Source organism: Schistocerca cancellata, chromosome 10 (genome assembly GCF_023864275.1).
Source record: "Schistocerca cancellata isolate TAMUIC-IGC-003103 chromosome 10, iqSchCanc2.1, whole genome shotgun sequence".
Lineage (NCBI taxonomy): Eukaryota > Metazoa > Arthropoda > Insecta > Orthoptera > Acrididae > Schistocerca > Schistocerca cancellata.
Window position 1 is genome coordinate 214,236,295 of NC_064635.1, and position 27,304 is coordinate 214,263,598.

Genomic DNA, 27,304 nt, shown 5'->3' on the forward strand with positions numbered 1-27,304 from the left:
TCTGTTTGAAAAATTTCAACGGACTGGGAACGTGACGGATGAACGTGCTGGAAAGGTAGGGCGACCGCGTACGGCAACCACAGAGGGCAACGCGCAGCTAGTGCAGCAGGTGATCCGACAGCGGCCTCGGGTTTCCGTTCGCCGTGTTGCAGCTGCGGTCCAAATGACGCCAACGTCCACGTATCATCTCGTGCGCCAGAGTTTACACCTCTATCCGTACAAAATTCAAACGTGGCAACCCCTCAGCGCCGCTACCATTGCTGCACGAGAGACATTCGCTAACGATATAGTGCACAGGATTGATGACGGCGATATGCATGTGGGCAGCATTTGGTTTACTGACGAAGCTTATTTTTACCTGGACGGCTTCGTCAATAAACAGAACTGGCGCATATGGGGAACCAAAAAGCCCCATGTTGCAGCCCCATCGTCCCTGCATCCTCAAAAAGTACTGGTCTGGGCCGCCATTTCTTCCAAAGGAATCATTGGCCCATTTTTCAGATCCGAAACGATTACTGCATCACGCTATCTGGACATTCTTCGTGAATTTGTGGCGGTACAAACTGCCTTAGACGACACTGCAAACACCTCGTGGTTTATGCAAGATGGTGCCCGGCCACATCGCACGGCCGACGTCTTTAATTTCCTGAATGAATATTTCGATGATCGTGTGATTGCTTTGGGCTATCCGAAACATACAGGAGGCGGCGTGGATTGGCCTCCCTATTCGCCAGACATGAACCCCTGTGACTTCTTTCTGTGGGGACACTTGAAAGACCAGGTGTACCGCCAGAATCCAGAAACAATTGAACAGCTGAAGCAGTACATCTCATCTGCATGTGAAGCCATTCCGCCAGACACGTTGTCAAAGGTTTCGGGTAATTTCATTCAGAGACTACGCCATATTATTGCTACACATGTTGGATATGTGGAAAATATCGTACTATAGAGTTTCCCAGACCGCAGCGCCATCTGTTGTTGACAATTGTAATTACTGTAATTTCGAAAGTTTGTCTGCCTGAAAATGTACTGTTGTCCCAAGCATATTGCAACAAACGGTGTATTTCTATCGCTGCTCGTTTAGTTTTTATTACCGTTTCAAATATGCCGGTCATTTTTGAAACACCCTATAGGTGAGACGTGTTGTCCTGGGAGAGGCGGCTCGTTAAGCCGTCGGCACACGGACCGTGCATCCGAACGTTGGGCGTTCATCGTGCCGAGTTTCTGACGACATAGCGTGGAATAGCGCGTTCGGGGGTCTTTGCGACCGTGCAGAGCAATATCTGGCTTGTCAGATATTCTGAGCGTGCGTCTGAGCGTTGACCAATGAGATGGCACAACGCCACCTACGTCACACGCACGCCGTCTCCCTTCAGTACAATGCTGTGAGGCGCCATATTGGCATTCATTCAAGCCTATATGTATATATGCCGTTTCTGAGCGCCAGCAAATTGAGAATCACTGGAAAAACCGTTGTTAACTGCGTGATTCATTCCAATAAAATAATGAGAAACATCATGTTCCTGGCAAAAGATTATTGCAACTTGCGTATTATGAGAGTAGGCTATTTGAAGGCAGCGACACACTGAAGATCCACCCAAAACGCATTGTTCTTGGTACAATTTGTTATAATTAAATTTCAATCAGTAACATATGTACGATTAAGGTTTTCAGCAAGGCGTAACATAATGTGAATCGTCGTAAGGGTTCTGCTGTTGGGTTAGCGTAATGAGTAGCGTCAGAGTCTTCTAGAAATGTTCGTAGGGGCGATGATTCGCGTCTTAACACTTCCAAGTTTTTTTTTATGATTCGCGTTTTTATTAGGTTCTGATACTTTATTATTAGCTTAATGTAGGTATATACTATACTATTTGATGTTACGTAAGTATAAGTTCAACCTTTTTCGAGGGGTGACTTTGTTCAATTGGCTTAATCTACAGGACAGCTTGCGCTACTTGTATAAAGATATTTCTTTTACGCTTCGTATTTCACATGTTGCAAAGATTCTGCTACCGGGTAGGAACAGTGATCAAGTAACACTGACCTTGAGATTTGACTAAAATGTGGGAATGATGAAATAATGTTTATCTTAGGCGGAGAAGTATTCCAAATTTGTACCGCACTGTTTGTAACGGACACGGTACTTTCCTTTTCGTGGACGATGGAGGAAATGTACGTTTTAATAGAGCTGACGTGGGAATTTTACGCGCTCCCGTTGAGTAAACAGTGTGATTTACGAACTAGAAACATCCCTCGACTGCCGCTGGAGTGCGTTGCGATCGCGTATTCCACGTTTGGGCCCACGTACCGTATGCACAAGTCGCATCGTTCCCGAGCGTTCAGCAGGACGTTGAACTCGGCACGCTCAACGTTAACGTTCGACAGCACGGTCCGTGTGGCGACGGCTTTAGTCCGTCGGCACACGGACCGTGCATCCGAACGTTGAGCGTTCAGCGTGCCGCGTTTCTGACGCCATAGCGTGGAACAGCACGTTCGGGAGTCTTTCCGAACGTGCAGAGCAATATCTAGCAAGTCAGATATTCTGAGCGTGCGTCTGAGCGTTGACCAATGAGATGGCACAACGCCACCTACGTCACATGCACGCCGTCTCCCTTCAGCACTGAGCTGTGAGGCGCCATATTGGCATTCAGTTGAAGCCTGTACGTATATATGTCGTTTCTGAGCACCAGCAAATTGAGAATCACTCGAAAACCCGTTGTTAACTGCGTGATTTGTTGCAATAAAATAATGATAGACATCATATCGTGGCAAAAGAATTATTGTAACTTCGTATTATGAGAGTATGTCATTTGAAGGTAGCGACACAGCGGCGATCCACCAAAGACAAATTGTTCTTGGTACAATATGTTGTAAATAAATTTCAGTGAGGAGCATAGCTACTATTAATGCATTTAGCAAGTGACAACATCATCTTAGAGCTGACCACAAACGAGTAGGTGTCACTTTAGTGTAATGAGTAGCGTTGATGTATCACGATTCATGCCGGCCGCGGTGGTCTAGCGGTTCTAGGCGCTCAGTCCGGAACCGCGCGACTGCTACGGTCGCAGGTTCGAATCCTGCCTCGGGCATGGATGTGTGTGATGTCCTTAGGTTAGTTAGGTTTAAGCAGTTCTGAGTTCTAGAGGACTGATGACCACAGTTGTTAAGTCGCATAGTGCTCAGAGCCATTTGAACCATTTTTACCGGCAGTCGTGGCCGAGTGGTTAAGGCGTCTGACTTGAAATCAGATTCCCTCTGGGAGCGTAGGTTCGAGTCCTGCCGACTGCGCAAATTTTCTCGCTCTCATAGGGCGGACGTTCAGCTGCATCCTAGCAGTTGTGTCACTACTAAACACGTGGGTCACCAGCAATGTGCAGTGTTATTTGATCCAGGGCGCAGCGTTACAGTCGCGCCCAGAAGCCGCAGCTCATCTCCTCGTCTCACAGCCGTCCACCAGGTGTTAGTACAAGTGGTGCCTCACTGGGCAGTGCAGATGTGTCCAGTTTAGCTTGCAGACGATGACGTGTAGCAATTTATGATAGTCTGCTTTAGGCGGTGGCGCGGCACGGACCTGCTGTCCCGGCCGCGGGCGCGCGTGGACGAGGAAGTGTTTACACCGTCGGTACTCGCGCGTGTTGTTGTCTGACTCGATCACCATGGCACACAATTTTCGAAAGACTACGCTCCAATTTACGTTCGACAACGAATTTGCCAGACCAAAAGCTTTCGAAATAGAGCGTTTTTTGAGGGAAGAAGTTCGTTTACCTGCTACGGACATAATTGGAATACACCTGTCCATTGTCAGCAGTACAATGTACGTAAAGATGACCGATGAAGCTGCGTGTGAAAGAACTCTCTCCGCTGCTCAAAGAGGATTTAAATTTCGACACTCTGATGGCCATATCAGCGATGTAACAGTAGCTCCTTCAGGATTGGGTGTGAGGATGATTCGGATCTTTGAACTGCCGTTTGAGGTGCCAGAATCGATGGTGACTGAATCGCTGCGACCATATGGAACGGTACTTAGTCATACGCCTGAACGCTGGGCAAGTTTTAGTACCTATCCTGTGCTAAACGGCGTGCGACAGGTGCGGATCGTCCTTACTAAACATATCCCGTCTTATTTATACATTGGCGGGTGTAGAGCTATTGTGATCTACGATGGCCAGCCACGCACTTGTTCTGGCAGTGGTGGAGAAGGACATATCCGCTCGGAGTGCATACAACGCCGCGTCGTGCAACTGCCACATGGAGACGCGTCACAGCGAGAAGTTCCCACGCAACTGCCGATAACGTACGTGTCGGTGGCTCGCCGGGAGGTGTTGCCCAGTTCGGAGCGAGACGAAGACGTGTTTATGCAAGAGCCGACCGAGTTACGGGAGCGTGGAGGTGACTCGGAGAATGTCCCTACGCCTACGTCACGTCGGTTGAGGGAGGAACCTTCTGACAACTCACATGAAGCACGCGACGTGGAAGTAGAGGTCGAGACAGTGGCGCCGGCAACGGACCAACGAACGATCGACGAACACAGTGAGGCAGCAGAGGGCAGGGCACGCAAACAGCGATCGCCGAAGCGTCGCAAAAAGCGTCGCCATAATTCGGGTGACACGTCCCCCCCTAGCCTAGGGGACACGGAAGTTATCCTAGCCGACGAACTGTCTGACACAGAACACGTGCCTTTAGAGAACGCTGACAGGATTCCGTCAGATGGAGACCGGATGTCCTGCCTTTCAGATGGTCCCTCTTCATTGACACCGACTGACCCAGACCTGCCGACGAAGGAGTCCGGGATACCAATGTCCCAGCAACCTCGTCGAAATACATCAGAGGACGTTTCTCGGATGGATGACCACTGTGATTGGGCGGAACCAGTCGAGGACATACAGGAATTGCCAACCCCTAATGATGACCACTCACCTACAGGATGCACACCACGGAACGACAACAAAGGAGGGCAGCCCGTTGGCGGGCACCCCTCTGAGCACGAATAGTGGCCTAACGCCCTTGGAGTTCTCAGTGACATGGCACGAGCATGACAACGACAACGAACCAAGCATATAAGGTGGGCACAGTGAACATTAACACCGCACGTTCGCTTGCAAAGATGCAACTTCTCCGGGACATGATTTACGCCACTGACGTTGATATTCTGCTGATGCAGGAAACCTGCAATGCTGCTTTTCCCGACGTGCACGGATACAACACTTACCTAGCGCCGACTCCAGATGGAGGACGTGGCACAGCGATACTAGTCCGGGAAGGGATTCCGATGTGTGACCTCGATTACCTTCCTTCGGCTCGGGGTTTGGCTATGACCGTGAACGGCATTCGTATCGTCAACATCTATGCACCCTCCGGATCTGAAAATCGACAGGCGCGTGCACGATTCTACTCGGAGGAGATTGCCCCCCTATTCCATGGACGGTATGACCACATCTTGATAGGGGGGGATTTTAACTGTGTACTCGCCCCGAAGGATCAAACTCCTAATTTCAGCTCATGCCACGCATTGAACACGATCTGCCGGGACATGGCCCTTATGGACACGTGGGAAAAGATCCATGGGCAGCGAGAGGGCTACACGTATTTTACTAGCCATTCGGCGAGCAGGCTGGATCGGATTTATGTTTCTGACGGATTAAGAGATCACGTGTTGGCTGCTGAACGTTGGCCCACAGCTTTTACGGATCACCTTGCATATTTATGCACGTTAACCCTCCCACGGCAGAGGGTCTGGCGGAGTCGTAGTTCCTGGAAACTCAATTCATCCTTATTGGTGGATCTCGAATGTCGCCAGCGGATCGAAGAAACATGGCAGACTTGCACTCGCCGTCTGCCGCTGCACCGTACGGTTCTTTCGTGGTGGCTGCAGTGTGCAAAACCGGCGATACGAAGAGCTCTCATCACGTATGGCAAGGAAAAAGCGAAATGGCTCCGAGATACACTTGACTATTTCTACATGGTGCTCCGCGACCTGTCCTCCATGGCCCCATCGCTCGAGCGTCAAGCGGAAGTCCATCGCATTCAGGCCTGTATTTTATCGATCACGAGACGTCGACTGGAGGGACTTTCGATCCGTGCTCGGTGCTTGGACAACGTCGATGGAGAACGTATCGGCATGCATCAAGTGTCCAAGGGAAATGCGCGTAATCGCCGATCCCTAATCACAGTACTCCATGATGACGATGGTCGGCCCCTGACGTCACAACGGGACATTGCTGCTGAGTTTCTGGAGCATTATCGCCTCCTTTTCACTGGGACGCCGACGGACAATCGGACAGGAGAAGAACTTTTGCGACAGATGCAAACGGAGGTGGATGGTTCAGATGCAGAGGCGCTATTGGAACCCCTAACGGAAGATGACATCCGGGGCGCACTCGCGAAGGGTGCGGTGCATAAATCCCCTGGGCCAGATGGGTTGACACTCGAATTTTACCGCGCATTTGCGGATTTAATAATGTCCCAGTTGGTATTGATGTATAATGAGTTATTGAGCCCTGACATGGACGTTCCGTCGCAGTTCATGGCGGGACTGCTTATACCAATACCGAAATCGACAGCGAGTGTCAGCGTCCATCAATTTAGACCGCTCACGATGCTCAATTCTGATTATAAGCTCTTTGCGCGAATGTTGGCGGCAAGGCTCAAGACTGTCATATCCAAGACAATACCACCTGACCAGGCTTGTCTAGGGGTTCGGAGCAACATACATACTATCCTCGGCGAATACCGTGACGTAATTTCACTGACGGAAGCTTGTCGCATGCGAGCGGCGTTCGTATCGGTGGACTTTGATCGTGCCTTTGACAGGATCAACCATGATTTCCTTGACTCGACCATGCGACGCATGGCGATACCACAGGATTTTATTACCGTCCTCATGCGCCTCCTTCGCGGCGCTTCTTCGACGGTGAGAGTCAATGGCAGGGAGGTAGGACCGATTCCTGTTTGCAGCTCCGTTAGGCAGGGATGTCCCTTGTCGATGTTACTGTTTACAATAGCGCTCGAACCATTGATGCAGACTCTTAGACGGACTCTAACAGGCGTCCGACTCCGTGCGAGCTCCTTCACGTGTAGTGCATATGCCGACGACTTGATGATACTCGTCCGGTCGGAGAATGAAGTAAGTCAGGTGGTTACCCTTCTTACTACGTACGGCGTAGCTGCGGGAAGCAGGGTCAACATGAATAAAACCAAGATCATGCACATCGGTCGAGGGCTGGACGATCTGCACAGTCCGTTTACGACGGTGGACATCTTGCGATGCTTAGGTGTATTGTTCACCCGATCGCTACGGCAATCAGCGGCGGCGAGCTATCGACGTCTCCTCCAGAACGTCCGACTGCACATACGCAACAATTCACTCCGAACGCTCGACCTGCTCCAAAGGGTGGACTACACTAATGTTCACCTGGCCTCGCGACTGCCGCACCTGGCACAGGTACTGCCAATGCCACATGGTATTGCTGACAGATTAATGGCGGCCTTTGGATACTATGTCAGCCAATGAATGTTGTTTAAGGTCAAATACAAGACTTTAACTCTCCCACACCATGCTGGAGGACTTAACCTCACGGATGTGCGGAACAAGGCTCTAGCTCTATACTTGCGAGCGACGCTACGCACTTGGAACCAACGGCAACACGCCATCACGTCGGCCATCCTGGATGTGCTTCATCCCACGTCCTTTGAACCACCGGTCGCTGTAGGCACAATCTCACCCTCTTTTTCTCACGTCGCGCGATTTTTTGTTGATTTTAGTTATGTTCAGTTACAGATACCTTCTACAAGAATCCCCACTACCCGTGAGATATATCGATACTTGCGGCGTCATCATGGCAGCAATGTTGTCGAACTTAAATACCCAACACGAAACTGGCGACAGATTTGGCGAGCTGTCCATACACCTCTCCTCACCACAGCAGCGCGATCGTCATGGTATACACTAATCAACCGCAAGACAGTCAACCGCCAACGTTTGTACGACATTCACATGGTTGATTCCCCGCTCTGCCTTATATGTGGCATGCAGGACACCGACGAACATTCTCTGCAGTGCGGAGAGGCAAAGGATGTTTGGAGGCTGACGCAACGCATCATGGCCCTCCTCAGGCGCACCGATGAATCAACGATCACGACGGACGCTTTATTTTTCCCTGACGCTGTATTTTTCCCCTCACAAAAAACTTCGGCAATCCGATGGATTGGTGGACACGCATCGCACTACGTGCTCTCGCGGACCTTGATATCGGGCATGGACTATTGGCATTATCTACTAGAACAACACGAAATCATCCGACGCCACTCTAAATATAAAACGACTTTTGCGAACTTTCTAGGCAGCATGTTTCATAACCCCCCGAAGCGGTGGGGAGTCCCAGGTTTACGTTGTTTCGAGGGATAGAATGTACTCCCAGTGAAGTGACGAGGATGTCACTTCAGTCCTATATTTCTTTTCCTTCTTGTTTATATATGATTTTTCTTTTGGGACATAAAAAAAAAAAAAAAAAAAAAGCGGTTCTAGGCGCTGCAGTCTGGAACCGCGCGACCGCTACGGAAAAGAAAGAAAAAAAAAAAAAAAAAAAAAAAAATCAGACATTTGACCTGAAGTTGGTTCGCGTCTTGTGAAGATTAAAAATTTTTTCCTCGCATTCGCGTATATTTTAGGTTCTGATGCTTTACTATTAGTTTAATGTAAGTTTATACTACAATATTTGATGTTATGTAAATATAAGTTCACCTTTCTTTGAGGAGTGAGTTTGTTCGATTGGCTTAATCTACAGGACAGCTTGCGCTATTTGTATAAAGATATTTTGATCCTTTTTCTTTTGAGTTTCGTAATTTTCATGTTGTAAAGATTCTGCTACTGGGTAGGAACAGTGATAAAGTAAGAATGACCTTAGGGTTTTACTAACAAGTGGGAAAGATAAAATAGAGTTTATCTGAAGTGGAGAACTATTGCAAATTTGTGTCACACTGTTTGTAATGGAACTTTTATAAGCCTGTGTCCTTATTGATTGCACATGGTACTTTTCTTTTCGTCTTAAAACATGTACGTGGATATTGAAGTTTTTATTTGTGTATGTTATGTATAGAATAAGGCGACTAGGATACGAATAATGGAGGAAATGTGCGATTTAATAGAGCTAACGTCGGAATTTTACGCACACCTGTTGAGGAAACCGTGTGATTTACGAACTAGAAACATCCCTCGACTGCCGCTGGAGTGCGTTGCGATCGCGTATACACGTCGGGGCCCACGTACCGTATGCACAAGTCGCATCGTTTCTGAGCGTTCAGCAGCACGTTGAACTCGTCACGCTCAACGTTGACGTTCGACAGCACGGTCCGTGTGGCGACGGCTTTAGCGCCTCGGCCGAGCCGTGCTGCCTCGGCCGGGCTGCAGCGGCGCGTGGGTCTCGCCGGCGGCCACATCCTGCCCGCAGCTTCCTCGTGCCAGCCCCGTCACTCCAGGCTTCCAGGCTTCCCCACGCACTGCGAACGTCTCCACGGCGCGGCTCTGGTGTGTCCGCCTCGCAGGCAGCGCCGCGCGTCGCACTGTGCAGTGAGGCGAGGGCGGCTTCTGCACGGGCCGGCCACTGCAGGAGGCGTCGGTGAGTCCTGTCACCTCGGCAATCTCACGAGTTACGGTCGCGTGCTAAAGCCGTGCGCTACGGTTGTGCCACTGTTCGTTACTTGAGAAATCTTGTTAAAAACCTAGTTCACTGGACAAGTCTACGTTGAAAACCCTTTTCCTCATACACGGGTACACATATCGAGCTGACATTTATGTCACTCGTTAAGGTCTACGGTCCCTTGGCGGTGTATAAAATCGGAACTTCTAAGCCAATGCAATCAAAACGGACGCCAGCCGTGTGACATAATTCGATTCTCGCGAACTCACTCGACAAAACATTAGTGTTCTTACTGTCGGCCTTGACTCCTGAAACTTGGCAGTTGTGACCGTGCGGCTAAAGGAAAAAAAGACGGAATTCGTTATCATATCAGATGAAAAAATTTTAATGTCTTTTGTTATCCGACTGTCAATCTGTCCGTCTGTCTGTTAGGACCCCTTTTTTCTCACGAAAGGGTTGACGCATTAAGTTGAAATTTATGTCACTTACTGAGGTCTGTCGTCCCTTGGCGGTGTAATAAATGTAAGCATTCTAAGTAAATGCGATCAAAAGATACGGTCATTTATGGCACATATTTTGATACTCCTAAACTCACGTACTGAAACCTGTACGGTACTTTCAGTTGATGTAGACTCACGAAATCAGGCAAGAAGAAACATTTCACAGCACAAGCAAAGAAAAAAGCGAGGAAGTTGTTAATTTCTAATTATATGACACGAAATAAATATTTCTTTTGTCATTTCTCATACGACTTAATACCCGAAATAAAAACTTCTCTTGCCAGTATCAACGTCGACAACCGGCAGAAAATGTTGACAGCCTCGATTCTTGGCACGGATGAACTGTCTGCATACATAATTACGTCTGCACAGAACCCTCTACTCGCACCTCGCCAGTTATTATTATTATTATTATTATTATTTGCGGATAAGCTCATTAGAAGTACGCAAAATAGTAACAGTTGGGTATTTCCCTCCCTTAGTGTCCAATTTTTTTTTCCATTTTCCTCTGGGCTTTCTGTTTCTTCTCAGCCGTCGTTGTTCCAGTCTTCACCTTTGGTTTTTCCTCTCGGTCAAGTTACTGTTTGTGAATGTTAGACCTGAAGATTTCACTGTTTCGACATCTTCAGGTGTTATGTTCACCAATTTCAGATCATTTGTGATGTAACCATTGCTTTTCATCTTGTGCTGTTGTAAAAGAATTCGACTGTTTGGTTTCTCTCTCGGTTCATTCTTTTAATGACTCCGTAGCATGTTCATCTCCTAGTTTTACTGTCACGGTAGCTTTTTCTGCATTTTGTTATTTCCTGTGTGCCACTGAGTCGGTATTGTTCTTCTACACGTCTTCTACCCACAATTTTTCTTAACATTTGGGTTTCTTTTTCTCAGAGATTTGAGTGTCTACTCAGAATTAATATTTCTTGTCCATAGAGGTATTTTGGTTTAATTACTGTATTGCAGTACCTTAGTTTGGTGTGCTTGCAGGTACATTTCTTGTTGCAGATGGTGTGATGAGATCTTATCAATCTTATGGCATGTAATTTCTTTTGCTTTTGTTTTGATCCGTTTTCCTGGATTGTTTCACGGAGATATTTAAATTGTGGAACTGCTTTAACTCTGCCATATTTTCTCATTTAAATGTGTGTATTGCAAGCTATTTTGTACGTTGTAAATATTTGTTGTTAACTTTGAGACGTATCCTCTAGAACGTATGTTTGATCGCTGTTGACAAACGGATGTTGCACGTTACCGTGCTTCAAGTTTTTGAGCTATTAGGCTCTAAAAAGAACCTGGAAATAGTGAGTATTTTAAAAATGAGATGTGGTTCTAGACTTCCGTGGAAGATCTGACGGTGACTCGTCTCTTACGGCCTCGGTGTCCACGGGACGTTAAATCCTAATCGTAGTGCGAACCACAGGTGATCGTTTTGTGCACCCAACCGGCTGCATCCAGAGAACCGACTGTGCGAACCACATGCCAGTAGCTCTGCATTACTTTCGTGGCGTCCGCGACGTTATCTGTTAACAAGTTAATGCAAGACTGCATATCTCGTGTGCTGCCTCGGCTTATCTCGATACAGAGCGTAGTGGATATCTCGGTCGCTGCAAACATCTGGCTATGCGTCGCTGAGACACTGGCTCGCGACCGCTCCCCAGCCACTAGACTTCACAAACTCTGGCAAAGAGCCTAAGTGGCACGGAACGGCGTCATGCGAGCTCCGTTCAGCGAGGTTAGACCCGTCGTTACTGTCACAGGTGGCAGCCCTGTGTACTACATTTTCTGCGGTCCCAATCATTAACAGATTTAAAGTACTACACAGTTCTGGCACACGAATGTGATCAGCGCTTATCTCCAGCGTCAGTGTGCAATAACCACTCACAGGTAGCAGCTAGCAGGAGAATAAGGGCACATAGAGACTTCTAATAAATTTTACACATAATTGAAAACCTTTTCGAAACTACACTCCTGGAAATTGAAATAAGAACACCGTGAATTCATTGTCCCAGGAAGGGGAAACTTTATTGACACATTCCTGGGGTCAGCTACATCACATGATCACACTGACAGAACCACAGGCACATAGACACAGGCAACAGAGCATGCACAATGTCGGCACTAGCACAGTGTATATCCACCTTTCGCAGCAATGCAGGCTGCTATTCTCCCATGGAGACGATCGTAGAGATGCTGGATGTAGTCCTGTGGAACGGCTTGCCATGCCATTTCCACCTGGCACCTCAGTTGGACCAGCGTTCGTGCTGGACGTGCAGACCGCGTGAGGCGACGCTTCATCCAGTCCCAAACATGCTCAATGGGGGACAGATCCGGAGATCTTGCTGGCCAGGGTAGTTGACTTACACCTTCTAGAGCACGTTGGGTGGCACGGGATACATGCGGACGTGCATTGTCCTGTTGGAACAGCAAGTTCCCTTGCCGGTCTAGGAATGGTAGAACGATGGGTTCGATGACGGTTTGGATGTACCGTGCACTATTCAGTGTCCCCTCGACGATCACCAGTGGTGTACGGCCAGTGTAGGAGATCGCTCCCCACACCATGATGCCGGGTGTTGGCCCTGTGTGCCTCGGTCGTATGCAGTCCTGATTGTGGCGCTCACCTGCACGGCGCCAAACACGCATACGACCATCATTGGCACCAAGGCAGAAGCGACTCTCATCGCTGAAGACGACACGTCTCCATTCGTCCCTCCACTCACGCCTGTCGCGACACCACTGGAGGCGGGCTGCACGATGTTGGGGCGTGAGCGGAAGACGGCCTAACGGTGTGCGGGACCGTAGCCCAGCTTCATGGAGACGGTTGCGAATGGTCCTCGCCGATACCCCAGGAGCAACAGTGTCCCTAATTTGCTGGGAAGTGGCGGTGCGGTCCCCTACGGCACTGCGTAGGATCCTACGGTCTTGGCGTGCATCCGTGCGTCGCTGCGGTCCGGTCCCAGGTCGACGGGCACGTGCACCTTCCGCCGACCACTGGCGACAACATCGATGTACTGTGGAGACCTCACGCCCCACGTGTTGAGCAATTCGGCGGTACGTCCACCCGGCCTCCCGCATGCCCACTATACGCCCTCGCTCAAAGTCCGTCAACTGCACATACGGTTCACGTCCACGCTGTCGCGGCATGCTACCAGTGTTAAAGACTGCGATGGAGCTCCGTATGCCACGGCAAACTGGCTGACACCGACGGCGGCGGTGCACAAATGCTGCGCAGCTAGCGCCATTCGACGGCCAACACCGCGGTTCCTGGTGTGTCCGCTGTGCCGTGCGTGTGATCATTGCTTGTACAGCCCTTTCGCAGTGTCCGGAGCAAGTATGGTGGGTCTGACACATCGGTGTGAATGTGTTCTTTTTTCCATTTCCAGGAGTGTACAAAGTGTGTCGGGGGGGACGCCGAAAACAGTGCAGTCGTTGTCTTAATGAGGAAACGGAGCGATTAATCCGACGTCCAAAAGGGCACGATCGTTGGCTCTGAGGCCAAGAATGAGAGCATTTCTCTAATGGCCAAATTTGTGAGCTGTTCGTGTGCCGCCGTGATTAAAGTACATCGTGCATGGCAAAACCCGCGACCGAGCAGCTGTGGTACATTGCTGGCTGTAGAAGACAGAGGTGAACAAAAGCGGAGTTTTCCACGGGGAGTGAATGTGGAACTGCTGCGGAAACGACCGCCCAGACGAAGCGACAGTGTCTTCCCTGCTGCCTCCGCAGCGACCGCCTGTGGTTCTGCACCCGTGCCGACTGCGGCCGAGGCTGTGGTTTGCGCGGCAAACGGCGCCGACTGGCGACAGGTGGCCTCCTCGAATGAACCCCGCTGTGTGCTGCGTCGGGCAGACGGCCGACGCTTACGACCCCGCAGCAGTCGCCGGAGGAGGCACTGTTGTGACTGGGGAACGTTTCCTCGGCATTCCCTGCGTGATGGGAGGGTCAGCGGATCGACGCAAGTACGCTTCTATCTGTGTCCACCCGCTCCTCGACACGGCGGCGTCTACCAGCACGATAACTAAACTCACAGCATACGTCCGTGATTCGAAGGCAGCACCAGAGTGAGTTTAGCGTACTGCCCTGATGACGACTGAGCCGCCGGATTGAAATGAAATCGAGAAGCCGTGGCACAACCTTTTCACGCCACGCATCCTCAACCGAGAAACCCGGCACCCCCACCCCCACCCCCCAGAACCTCAGCGGCACCCCTCCTGCACCTCTCGCAGTGGACCGCGCTGCAGGAGGTCGTTACTCGGGCCTTTGACAGGTGCTCACACTACTGTGACTGGACAGTGTACAATGTACACGCACAATAAGCAAAACTACGTTATTCACTGCCCTTCGTGGCGTCGCATTTTTGTGGCTTCCGGTGTACTGTACTTATCGCTCGTGTAACTTACATACACGGGACGCTAAGAGTGCTGCCGTATGTGGGTCCGAGTACAGGAAATTTTGAGATGCGCGAGGCGACCGAGGGGAGGAAAAAACGTGAGCGGGAAGCCGGTGAATATGGGAACGGGGCCGGCGCGCATTTGCGTACGCCGCCTTGTAATTACGCAGCGTGTCCGACACGCAGGCGCGCAGATGCGTGACGTGAAGTGACGACACCGCCGTGGAGTCACGCACGCGTGCCTGCCGCGCCCACCTCGCTGGGAGTGGCGTCTCTACACGCACACACACACACACATACTCAGGACCACTCGCACTGCACGCATTGTACTCAAGTCAGGAAAAGCAATTAAAGATACGAGGGTTGTTCGGAAAGTAAGACCCGATCCGTCGTCGAATGAAAACCACAGTGAAAATCAAAAATTTTTTGTTCGCAACCGTTGGCGACTTTGACATCTGCCGTGGCGTTGTACAAACTTTCCAGTGCATGTACATCTACATTTATAGCAAGCCACCCAACTATCTGTGCCGGAGGGCACTTAACGTGCCACTGTCATTACCTCCCTTTCCTATTCCAGTCGCGTACGGTTCGCGGGAAGAACGACTGCCGGGAAGCCTCCGTGCGCGCTCGAATCTCTCTAATTTTACATTCTTGATCTCCTCGGGAGGTATGAGTAGGGGCAAGCATTATATTCGATACCTCATCCAGAAACGCACCCTCTCGAAACCTGGACAGCAAGCTACACCGCGATGCAGAGCGCCACTCTTGCAGAGTATGCCACTTGAGTTTGCTAAACATCTCCGTAACGCTAATACGCTTACCAAATAACCCTGTGACGAAACGCGCCGCTCCTCTTTGGATCTTCTCTATCTGCTCTGTCAACCCGACCTGGTACGGATCCCACACTGATGAGCAGTACTCAAGTATAGGTCGAACGCGTGTTTTGTAAGCCACCTCCTTCGTTGAGGGACTACATTTTCTAAGGACTCTCCCAATGAATCTCACCTTGGCACCCCCCTTACCAACAGTTAATTTTATACGACCATTCCACTTCAGATCGTTCCTCACGCATACTCCCAGATATTTTACAGAAGTGACGGCTACCAGTGTTTGTTCTGCTATATAATCACACAATAAAGGATCCTTCTTTCTATGTATTCGCAATACATTACGTTTCTCTATGTTAAGCGTCAGTTGCCACTCCCTGCACCAAGTGCCTATCCGCTGCAGATCTTCCTGCATTTCTCTGCAATTTTGTAATGCTGGAACTTCTCTGTATACTACAGTATCATTCGCGAAAAGCCGCATGGAACTTCCGACACTATCTACTAGGTCTCGTCCTCACAGCCGGCGGTGCTTTCCGCCAATTCCCTACGTTGGTGTGCCTTCGTTGTTTGTGTCAAAATGTCTTTGTAGCTTGCGGTTCGTGTGAGCAGAGATGAGCAACGGAGGGAGCCAATTAACGGCTGTATTGTGGGTGGTCAAACACTTCCTGTCAGAAACGCTGCAGGAGCCCCTTCATTACCCCTTCAGAATGCGGCTGAAAATTGTCTCGAAGAAATAGACGCATGACATTTATGTTATGTGGGCCGCATAGCTTCAGGGGAAATCTCTCTCCAGATCCACATACTTGGCGGGAGACACTGTTGTTTTAAGCGTTTCTACGTGATCTCTCTGCGATGGGAAGCGATCGACAGGCACTCTGAAGACACTGCCCAGCACACCTTTGCAAAGTTCCGTCGCATTTTCACAGTGGTTCCCATTTCGCGCCTAATCGGACCTTGCTTTCCGAACACACCTCGTACTCGCCGGCAACGCTTTAACTGGTACAAATTCGTGGTCTCGAGTATTTTTCTGTGCCTAATTTTTGCTCTCCTGCACCGGAATAAAATGTCAGGCTATGTAAAGACGTAGGACGGCTGATTGGCAAAGATTGAGACTAATTTTTTTGATATTTGTCTATTACTCCATTTCAGTGTCAGCACGATCTTCTTCAAAGTAGTCCTCGCCTATAGCGTCTGTGCGCGTCTTCGAACCCATGCAGGGTGTTGCTTGTCAGGTCCTCGAGAAATGCCTCACTGCTTCAGAGATCTCAGAGCGATTGCCTCGGAACTTTGCCTCTACTGATGGAAGTGAGGAAGAATTTACAATGGGCAAAAGTGGGACTATAAGGTGGTACACGAGTAATGTCGAACCGAGCCAGAATTGATCTGCGACGTGCGGCCGCGCGTTGTCGTGCTGAACTCGCCGTCCAGCCTTAGCTCCCTTGCAGTGTGCTGCCTTAGGTTAACCAATACCAACGTGTAGCGTACGGTGAGGTGGCAACTGCAGGCTGGTAAATGATACCGTGACAGTCAAAGAATGCGATCGCCACCAGTTTCCCTGCAGATGCAACAAATTTCTCCTTCAGGACTTGGCGATTTCCAAATTGTGATGATTCGTTTTCTTTCAGGATCGTAAGGATGTAGCCACGACTCATCATCGGTGATAATCGGTTCCAGAAACGCAGCAAAGAGAAGCTGCACCTCACAGCCTTCTGTTCGGGAATCATCAGGCGTGCCACCCGACGGACACAGACACGGGTCATACCGAGGTGATCCTGCATAATCGTAAAGACACCGCGATATCAGATTCTCATCACCTGACTGACGTTACGCAATGTTGTCCGCCTTCCCTAACGGACAGTCACAGCATCCGTGCTGCTTGTAACTCGAGTCACAGCAGAAGCAGGAACACCAGGCCCACGTAGCTTCAAAACAGACGAGTCGGCTACCTTTGAAGTGGTCGGACCACCTAAGCACTGTTGCTCGAAGGAGTGCATCTTCCCCAGGTTCGATTCCCGGCGGGGTCAGGGATTTTCTCTACACGTGATGACTGTGTGTTGTGTGATGTCCTTAGGTTAGTTAGGTTTAAGTATTTCTAAGTTCTACGGGACTGATGATCATAGATGTTAAATCCCATAGTGCTCAGAGCCATTCGAACCATTTGAGCGCATCTTCACCGTACGCTTCCCGCAGCTTTCCGTAATTCCCAGTGACTGAATGGTTTAAACGAACACAGAATTTTATTGCGCCGAACTGTTCCTATCGCGGCAGTCTATAATGTGGTATGCATACTGCAATGAGAGTCCAAAAAGTAGAGCATTACTACCGACATACCGATACGAGAGTGCTGCCCGCTGTGGACATCATACATGAACACCCGTTGTTTTCGAATATTCGTGCTACAGTCAGGAAACTACCACGGTAGCTACAGTAGGAAACCAACCTCAGTTGTATTCGAGTTGTAGCACGTCCGTCTTTTCCCACAGACTACTAACGCGAAACTTGTCTCACTTTTACATAACAACTCTCCAGCCGTCCACATCTTTCACAACGTCGACGCGACATGACTCTTCGCGGCCGCTACCAACACTTGTGTAGGAGTCTTGTTTCGATCGCTGGGCAACTGCAGATGCATTGTGGTTCGTTTGAGGATCGAGAAACGACATCCGATACCGGAACCGATGAAAGGAACGTTCTCGCAGCCATCGCCTGGCAACGCACACGCGAGCACCCTTGTCATTCAAATAACTTCCGGGAATCCAGCCACGTAACACATTCAGCGACCGCCTATATTTCGGCGGGAGAACACCCCGCCATTTTCGAGGCTAACTGCAACGGACAGGCGGCGTACATGCAAATTTAAAACCTCGGTTCTCGGACTGAAGCAGGAATGATAACACACACACTGAACACAGGTGCCACCAAAGATGACCAAAGTCAGAGCTATAGATAGTGAGACTACGAATTCACAGGTGAGGTAGCGTTGACTCTGTCCCTCTGTTTTTTTGACAAGGGAGAGAGCCAGAGTTTAAACAGAAACCTCCATCCCTGTTAACGAGGTTGCTCGCTAATTTAATCTCAACTGCCTCCTTAATAACACTGTCCCAATAGCTGGACGTGCATGCCAATATCTCGGTGTTATTATACAACATGGGGTGACCAGTATCCAAGCAAAAGTCAGCAATAGCAGATATACTTGGCTGCTGTAATCGTGTGTGCCGTTTATGCTCAGTACATCGGTCCTCCACGGTCCTGATGGTTTGACCACTATATGCCATGCCGCAGCTACAAGGAATACGATATACATCCGCAGTCCAAGATCATCTTTAACGGAACTCAAAAGCGCTTTAATTTTAGATGGAGGTCAGAAAACACATTTCACATCGGATTTCCGTAAAATACGACCGATCTTGTTGGGCGTGTTTCCTACGTAAGGCAAAAAGGCAGTTGACTTAGGTGTTAACTCAGAACTATCATCAATCATCCGATGTACAGTTGGTCGATAGCGCAACGCAGGTTCAATCTGTCTATCACTATAACCATTTTGACGAAATGAAGCTTCAAGATGGGACAGCTCAGCTGGCAAAGTCTCAGCGTCGGAAAGGACATGTGCCCTGTGTACCAAGGTACGAAGTACCCCTCCACGCTGAGCCGGATGGTGACAACTATTAGCCTGTGGAAGTACAAGTCGGTGTGAGTACGTTTCCTGTAGACTGGGGACTGATGACCTTAGCTGTTTAGTCCCCCTTAAACATCCTAACAACCACCACCACCTGTAGACTGCATGTCCCAATGATCCATCATCCTTCCTCCTAACCAACACGTCATCCTCTTCCACCTCCATCGTAAAACGAATGTTCGGGTGGATCGAGATCAGATGTTCTAGAAAGACATTCAAATTCTCCCTACCATGAGGTCAAACAACGAAGGTATCGTCAACGTATCTAAAGAAACACGCGGATGCCCGCATCTCGTGGTCGTGCGGTAGCGTTCTCGCTTCCCACGCCCGGGTTCCCGGGTTCGATTCCCGGCGGCGTCAGGGATTTTCTCTGCCTCATGATGGCTGGGTGTTGTGTGCTGTCCTTAGGTTAGTTAGGTTTAAGTAGTTCTAAGTTGTAGGGGACTGATGACCATAGATGTTAAGTCCCATAGTGCTCAGAGCCATTTGAACCATTTTTGAAACACGCGGGTTTCAAAGGCGCCAACTCCAATGCACGTTCCTCGAAGTCTTCCATAAACAAATTTGCGATCATAGGAGACAACGGACTACCCATCGCAACTCCATCTGTCTGCTCGTAATATTGGTCATTAAATAAAAAGTAAGTGGATGTCAACACATGCCAAAAGAGATTAGTTACTTCAGAACCAAACCTGGCCTCAATTAACAGTAACGAATCAGAGGAACACGAGTGAAGAGAGAGACCACATCGAAACTCACTAAAATATCAGAGTCATTCAACCGCCGTCCCTCCAAACGACGTAAAAAAATCAGCTGAGTACCTGACATGATGTTCACACCGACCTGTCCCATATTTCGCGATAATACAAAGCGTGCTGCCCTTCTTTGAACTTTTTCGATGTATTCTGTCAATTATATCTGGCAAGGATCCCACATCGTGCAGGAATATTCTAAAAGAGGACGGACAAGCGTAGTGTAGGCAGTCTCCTTAGTAGGTCTGTTACATTTTCTAAGTGTCCTGCTAATAAAACTCAGTCTTTGGTTAGCCTTCCCCACCATATTTTCTATGTGTTCCTTCCAGTTTAAGTTGTATGCATAACATATGATGTGTAGTTGTTACTACAGTACGTTACAATCTCACCAAGTATAAATTACACACTTAGTAACAGAAGCAGTATATAGTGACGAGTATTTTGAGCCGCTTTGAATGTTAATAAGTATGTCAGACATGTTGATCATGTAAGAGTGTAACACTAAAATTTTTATTGCAACTCCTCTAATAAATTTCCTGTTTTGTTTCATAAGCCTATGGAAATGGAAATAATAGGAAACTGGAGTTCTCTATCACATCGCAGTAAAAATGATGTAGTCCATCATTGGAGGCATTTTATTTGAGTATTGCCATAAATATCTTAAATCGCTCTTAGTATAAGAGAAAGTGTGGCAGTTTTTTCCCAAGTGCAAAAGACAAATTTATGTGGCCAAAGACGGTACTTCGCTTGTTTCACTTCTGTAACATTCATCTCACTAATCCCGTTTGAAACAGTTTCTCGTTAAATGTAACAGCTTTGTCGTTCTGATACTGCCAAACCGTTTGCTGTTAACAGCGTAACGATCTGTCTGAGATGCCGTTAAGACCGCTGCCAAAAGATAGCGGGGCAGCGACGGAATGCGTTATATATAGCATTGGCAGGGAAAGGTGAGGAAGTATCGCGAAAGTAGGGTTTTTCGAGTGTCCATTCTTAGAGTGACGTACGCGAGACGGGATGGAATGCACAGACAGCCGAGTCTGACGTAGAATGAACGTGGAGCCTCGTCCCTAGGTCGGCTAGAAGGTTCACGGAGTTGTGCATTCGAGATAAGATTAACATTCCGCCCCCAGTACATCCATCTGCATACAGGCAGTTACTTCCGGCATGTTACATCCATCCCTATACAAACTGCGGACGTTTGTAGTTGCCTAACTAAAACTGGTAAAAAATTGGTTTGGTTTAAATACATCAGCTACATATAGGGAAAAAAATGTTCTGTTTAAGTAATTATAGCTTGTTGCTGAATGTCTCTGTAAAATATTTAAACTAACTTTTTTCGTAACTCCACAGAAAGAGTAGCGTTTCTTACGTGTACATATCCAAACAAACATTCCTTTTCACGTATTTTGTAGATTGCAGAGAAAATGCACCTTATTTGAAACGTGCTATTTGAAAACATATGGCCACTTTGTCTGCATGTAATTTTGTAGTAAATAAATGGTTTTGTCTTTCTGTTACAGGTGAGTCCTGTGAGAATGTCGACTATTCTCCGTGCGCTGCCTTCTTTGGACCTTACCTCGGTAATGTTGCACAACTAGAGTATTATTGGGTCCCCAGCTGTAGTCCTAACACAGTTGACTATTTGTCTACGGCTCTGTTCGTGTCACGAGGGCTGTTCGTATACTAAGGTCCGATAGGGCGCGAAATGGAAACCGCCGTGAAAATCCTACGAAGCTTTGCAGAATTGTGTCGGGCCGTGTCTCCAGTACGCCAGTCGATCGCGTCGCAGAGATTCCCCAGATTTAATGCAACCCCACGTAACGCGCCTGTCGTGCAATTCCTTCGTCACGACAGCTGTCGGTCACACTCTGCAGGGGCAACGAAGACGCCCCTGCAGCGCTTTCCGTGGGAGGTGTTTGGTCACCCACCATACTGTGATCTGCTCTGCTCGCACGAACGACGTTTCTGCACACACAACGAACTGCACACGAGCGCTGAGAAGTGGCGGAAAGCACAGGTAGCTGCCTGCTGTGACGACGGTACTGGAAACTCGATTCAGCGTCACGACAGATGTCCAAGTGGGAGCAGCGACTGTGTAGGGAAGTAGCTGAATGGCGGAACTGATTGTTGCAACTAAAATAGTTCTGATTTTCACTGTGGTTCCTATTTTGCGATCGATAGGACCTTAATAAACGAATAGCTCTCGTATTTAAATCCCATTTCTGTCCTTACTTTTGGTTTTTGACTGTTCAAGAAAAAAACGTAATTTTTTTTTATATTATCTGTTTTGTTAGGCGCAACCCTAAATTGCTTTGTCCGGTACAACTTGAGCATACTGTTGTGGTTGTTTAACATTCCCATTGTTATTACTCAGGATAGACATTTCTGACAGCCTACAATATACTATCATAAAAATGAAAAGAACACCCTCAATAGTGCAAGTTCGTGCACCGAGAAATAAAGTGGGAACAATAAGCTGTTGCCACTCTTTGTTCAAATATGTGTTCCCATTAGCGTTCCCCGCCTCCCCCCCCCCCTCGAGAAGAGTTACTTTATTTAACGCTAAGGCCTACAACTAGTGTTACGTCAGTTCTTCTACTTTCGTGTTAAAGCTGTTTATGAATTTCTGTGGCATCCTTGTACTTGCAGCAGTAATTGGATATCAGAATAGCAGAGAAGCGAACCTGACTTGTCTGTTAGGCCCCGGCGCCAGTTGCTCCGAGCGTAGCGCGGCCGAGCTTATATGGAAACTACTAAAAGAAGCATGAAAACAGGGCTTATTGGATATCTTCCACAGCAGCAGTCTGAAAGGTGGCCACACTATGATACAGTAGGACACGTAAAACAAGTGTCACGCAGCATACACGAGGGACATTCTAAAAGTGAACAACGTTGTTTCTCCAAACATTTTTGTTCAAGAAAATGGAAAAAAATTTCAATTAACTCGCGGGAATGCAGCCGCGTGACATTCCCGACAGCCGCTGATATTATTTGGACAGGAGCTCATCCTTCCATTTTCAACGCAGGAAGGCGCTGCACAAGGAAATTTAAAACTTCGGTTTGCAGAGCAATTTCGAAAGGATAATACACACACAGACACACACACACACACACACACACACACACACTGTGAACACTAGCACCATCACACAACCAAAGATGACCAACAGCAGCTATCGATAGTGAAGATGCTGAAGAACGAGTGACCTACCATTGGCTCTGCCCCTCTGTTTTTTGGCAAGGGAGGGATCAGGTTTCCACGCAGAATTTTAGCAGAAGCCTTCACCTCTATTTACACGGTTAGCTGGTTAATTAACTTCAACTGCTTCCTTAGAAACACTATCCCAATATACAGCATACCAGAATCTCCGTGTTAGATTCCATAGGATGATGGGAGCAAAGACAGAGTTCTGCAACAGCCAGTTTGCTCACTGTCGATAACTTCTGGTGTCAGCCGTCTGTGATTGGTGTGGTGGCGTTAGCGTTTACAGTGTGCGTGTGTTAACTTTTTGGAATTGCTCTGCATACCAAGGTTGTAAATTTCCTTGTACAGTGTTTTCCTGCTGCAGTTTTGCCTTGAAAATAACAGCGTCGTCTTCTGCCGAAATATCGCCAGTTCTCGACGCCAGCCGGCTGTATTCCCGTTAAGTTTCCTGAACACTGTGTAAACCGAGAGAAACTCAGGTCTTACAAACAAAACTTCTTTTAGATCTTATTTTGATATCTGCTTTTCTACATAGTCGTCGTTCAAATTTAAACATTTGTTGCAGTGCTCCACAAGCTTTCCTGTGACTTCTGCCAAGATGTTGAACCAGGTACTAACGTCGCCCTTCAGTTAAGTGACATTTTCACACTGTCTTCTGCCGAAGAAAGAAGTGCTCGAGTTGAGGGAAACAGGTGGCAATCACTCGGAGCCTATACGTTTGTACCAATAGTAGTCAAACAGGGTTTTGAGATGCCAGCCCGACTCCCTCTCTCGTTCCCATCTGTCTGTTATATAGAAAGGGACTTCATAAGGAGGGCTGAGACATCCTTCAGTCCTTCTTCACAGTGAATCGCTCACTCTTTCAGGTGCTACTCTTTCCATTAGGATTGCATCACAAGCATTAGTTGCAGGCTTCTACAACGTCTGCACGTAGGTTGCTGGGTTGAGCATATACCGATGCCTCTAAATGTCGTCGTAGCCGCAGGGTCAACGGATTCAGATGTGGAGAACGAGGAGGCCGCGCTACCGAACCTCCTCGACCAGTCCGTCGCCGATGGAACGTTGCGGTAAGGTGGAGACTTTCCCTTGACGTTGAATCACGAAACTTGGCAAGAAAAAGAGTTTCACAGTACAGGCAAAGGAAAGACTCAAAAATTTGCTAATTTTTAATTATATCAGACGAAAACAATATACCTTTTGTCATTTGTTATCCGACTTCAGAAGTGAAATATAAAACATCCTCGGTCTTGTAATGCCTGGGACCGGTACCTTGCCGTTATAAACGTCGACAACGGGAAAAAAGTCTCAAGATCCTCGGTTCCCAGAATGGATGACCTGTCTGTACATCTATATCTACATGATTACTCTGCAATTCACATTTAAGTGCTTGGCAGAGGGTTCATCGAACCACAATCATATTATCTCCCTACCATTCCACTCCCGAACAGCGCGCGGGAAAAACGAACACCTAAACCTTTCTGTTCGAGCTCTGATTTCTATTATTTTATTTTCATGATCATTCCTACCTATGTAGGTTGGGCTCAACAAAATATTTTCGCATTCGGAAGAGAAAGTTGGTGACTGAAATTTCGTAAATAGATCTCGCCGCGACGAAAAACGTCTTTGCTGTAATGACTTCTATCCCAACTCGCGTATCATATCTGCCACACTCTCTCCCCTATTACGTGATAATACAAAACGAGCTGCCCTTTTTTGCACCCTTTCGATGTCCTCCGTCAATCCCACCTGGTGGGGATCCCACACCGCGCAGCAATATTCTAACAGAGGACGAACGAGTGTAGTGTAAGCTGTCTCTTTAGTGGACTTGTAGCATCTTCTCAGTGCTTCTAAGTGTCCTGCCAATGAAACGCAACCTTTGGCTCGCCTTCCCCACAATATTATCTATGTGGTCTTTTCAACTGAAGTTGTTCGTAATTTTAACACCCAGGTACTTAGTTGAATTAACAGCCTTGAGAATTGTACTATTTATCGAGTAATCGAATTCCAACGGATTTCTTTTGGGAACTCATGTGGATCACCTCACACTTTTCGTTATTTAGCCACCTGCCACACCATACAGCAGTCTTTTCTAAATCGCTTTGCAACTGATACTGGTCTTCGGATGATGTCACTAGACGGTAAATTACAGCATCATCTGCGAACAACCTAAGAGAACTGCTCAGATTGTCACCCAGGTCATTTATATAGATCAGGAACAGCAGAGGTCCCAGGACGCTTCCCTGGGGAACACCTGAAATCACTTCAGTTTTACTCGATGATTTGCCTTCTATTACTATGAACTGTATACGTAATTAATTTTCTGTGTAATGTTCTACTCGGACACAGACAATTTTTTATCCGAAATAACGATACTAATTTCCGCATATTGCTTGGTAGAAAATTACTGAGGATGTAATTCGAGAGTTCTTTGCATCCTCACTTTGCGAACTGCTACTGTACGTACTCCGTGTTTATTAGGTTTACCCGTTTACCCATATGTTGTCGATATTACCTAGTTACTGAAAGGTAACAACATGTGTCCCCCATGTCGCTGCGTTGTCGACAGTGTGGGACACCTACACCCAGTTGTACGCATACCACAATCCGCGTGTTGCGAAGTACAACTTGATCCATTGTGTTGTCAGTGCGTCGGTTGTGAGGGAGTAACAACGAGCGTTATCACGTATCTCTGCTACGTGCGCGCTGTGTAGAGTTAACTGGTTGAGAGCGGCGTACTTTACGACTTTACTGTGTCGTCTCCGTTTACGTAAGTGGCGACGTCTGCCTACCGAAGACAGTATTTCCGAGCTGTGGCGATGCACAATAATCTCGAAATTATGTAGAAGTAGTTCGGTGTACGCATGTAAACTAATGAAGTGACGTCAGGGGATAGGATTTGAAGCTCAGTGTCCAGCCAGTACAGCGTAAGTCACAAAAAAGATCGAAAAACTTGCCCTTGAAGATTATTACGGGATGCAAACATAAAATGTAAGTCGTATTGATGTTTTAGTAAGTAAATAAAATATATTTTATTAAACCTTCTGTTTCTACATATTTCAACTTACGCCCGCTGCTCTCTTCTTTTTGGACTCCGGGCCAGTATGAGGACCTACTTGATATATATTCCCAGGACGAATATCTCGCGATTGTCGGTAAAGACAACAGCCAAAAATCGTCTAGATCCTCGATTCCCTGCGTGGATGAACTGTGTACCGTACATAATTTCTGCGGAACCCTCTGTGTGTGAGTCCGGCTCGCACTTGGCCAGTTTATGTGTATGTATAGATTAAGCAGAAACAAGTTTGATTCCGGAAGTGGTGGCCCGTTTTAACTGTCACAGCGTCACGCGCTCTGTGAACTTTCCGCGCAGGGCCGACACGCTTTATTTACAAACTGAAGCCCCAGAAGAAGTGTGCGGTCAGCAGCGGAAGCTGTTATCTCGTCCGAGAGCACAAAGACGCTTGTGGTGGGTTCGGCGGAGTCGCTGAAATGGCAGCGCGCAGGCGACGTTTCGACACATGTGTACACTGCCGTCTTCAGGGGTCTCGGGAGCGGCGAGGCGTTGTCACGCACGCGTGCCAGCTGGTCGGCGGCGAGAATCAAAGAGACCGGTCCAATCTGGAGTGACTGGCGCGCGCTAACAGGCGTGTAATTAAAAGCCAGCCGGCGGCCAGCACAAGGGGGCGTGGCACGCGCCCCTCATCTCGGCTGCCAAGTTCCCACAAATCTGCATTCGAAAAGTGAGACCGAAGCGAGATGGCGCACTGGACTCGCATTTGCAGGCGAATGTGGTTTTTAACTGGCATTCGGTACGTGCCTATTCAGCCATCTCGACACTTGAAGTGGTATAATCCGCCTGCGTGACCGAGGTCGCATGCTCGTGCAGTGGTGTTCAACCCGGGGTAAGCCAGTTCGAATCCTGGATGCGGTGAAAAAATTCCACTGCCAGTATTTGGCTGGTAGGGGGAAGTTCCTGATCTGCAGACTTTGTGCCCGTGTCGTGGGTTCAATACCAAACTTCTCCGCAGTGTGTCTCCAGTTGAGGGCGTCTGTCACGGTTGACGATGATCCGCCCATCGAACAGGGACGTTGAGGTCTGCGGTCTCCTTGGCGGTCTTCGAGAGGAGCGCTCTGTGTGCCGGCACCGGGTTTCACACTCCCCCTTTTCTCATCATCATCATCATCATCATCATCATACAGCATGGACATTACACTCGACACACACACACATACACAATACATACATGTACTATACAAGTATTGTAATGCAACATGTTGTAAATAAATAAACGGTCCGCACCTCGTGGTCGTGCGGTAGGGTTCTC

General features: G+C 48.2%; 1 protein-coding gene and 1 non-coding gene across 2 annotated transcripts in view; both read left to right on the plus strand.

The window, feature by feature from the left end:
• The window catches only part of LOC126106274 (activating transcription factor 3), a 609,251-nt gene that overhangs the window by 412,861 nt on the left and 169,086 nt on the right, over positions 1–27,304 (plus strand). The gene's annotated exons all lie outside the window — the stretch shown is intronic.
• Positions 3,207–3,288, plus strand: Trnas-uga (transfer RNA serine (anticodon UGA)). The gene has a single exon. It is a non-coding gene; the product is annotated as a tRNA-Ser (tRNA).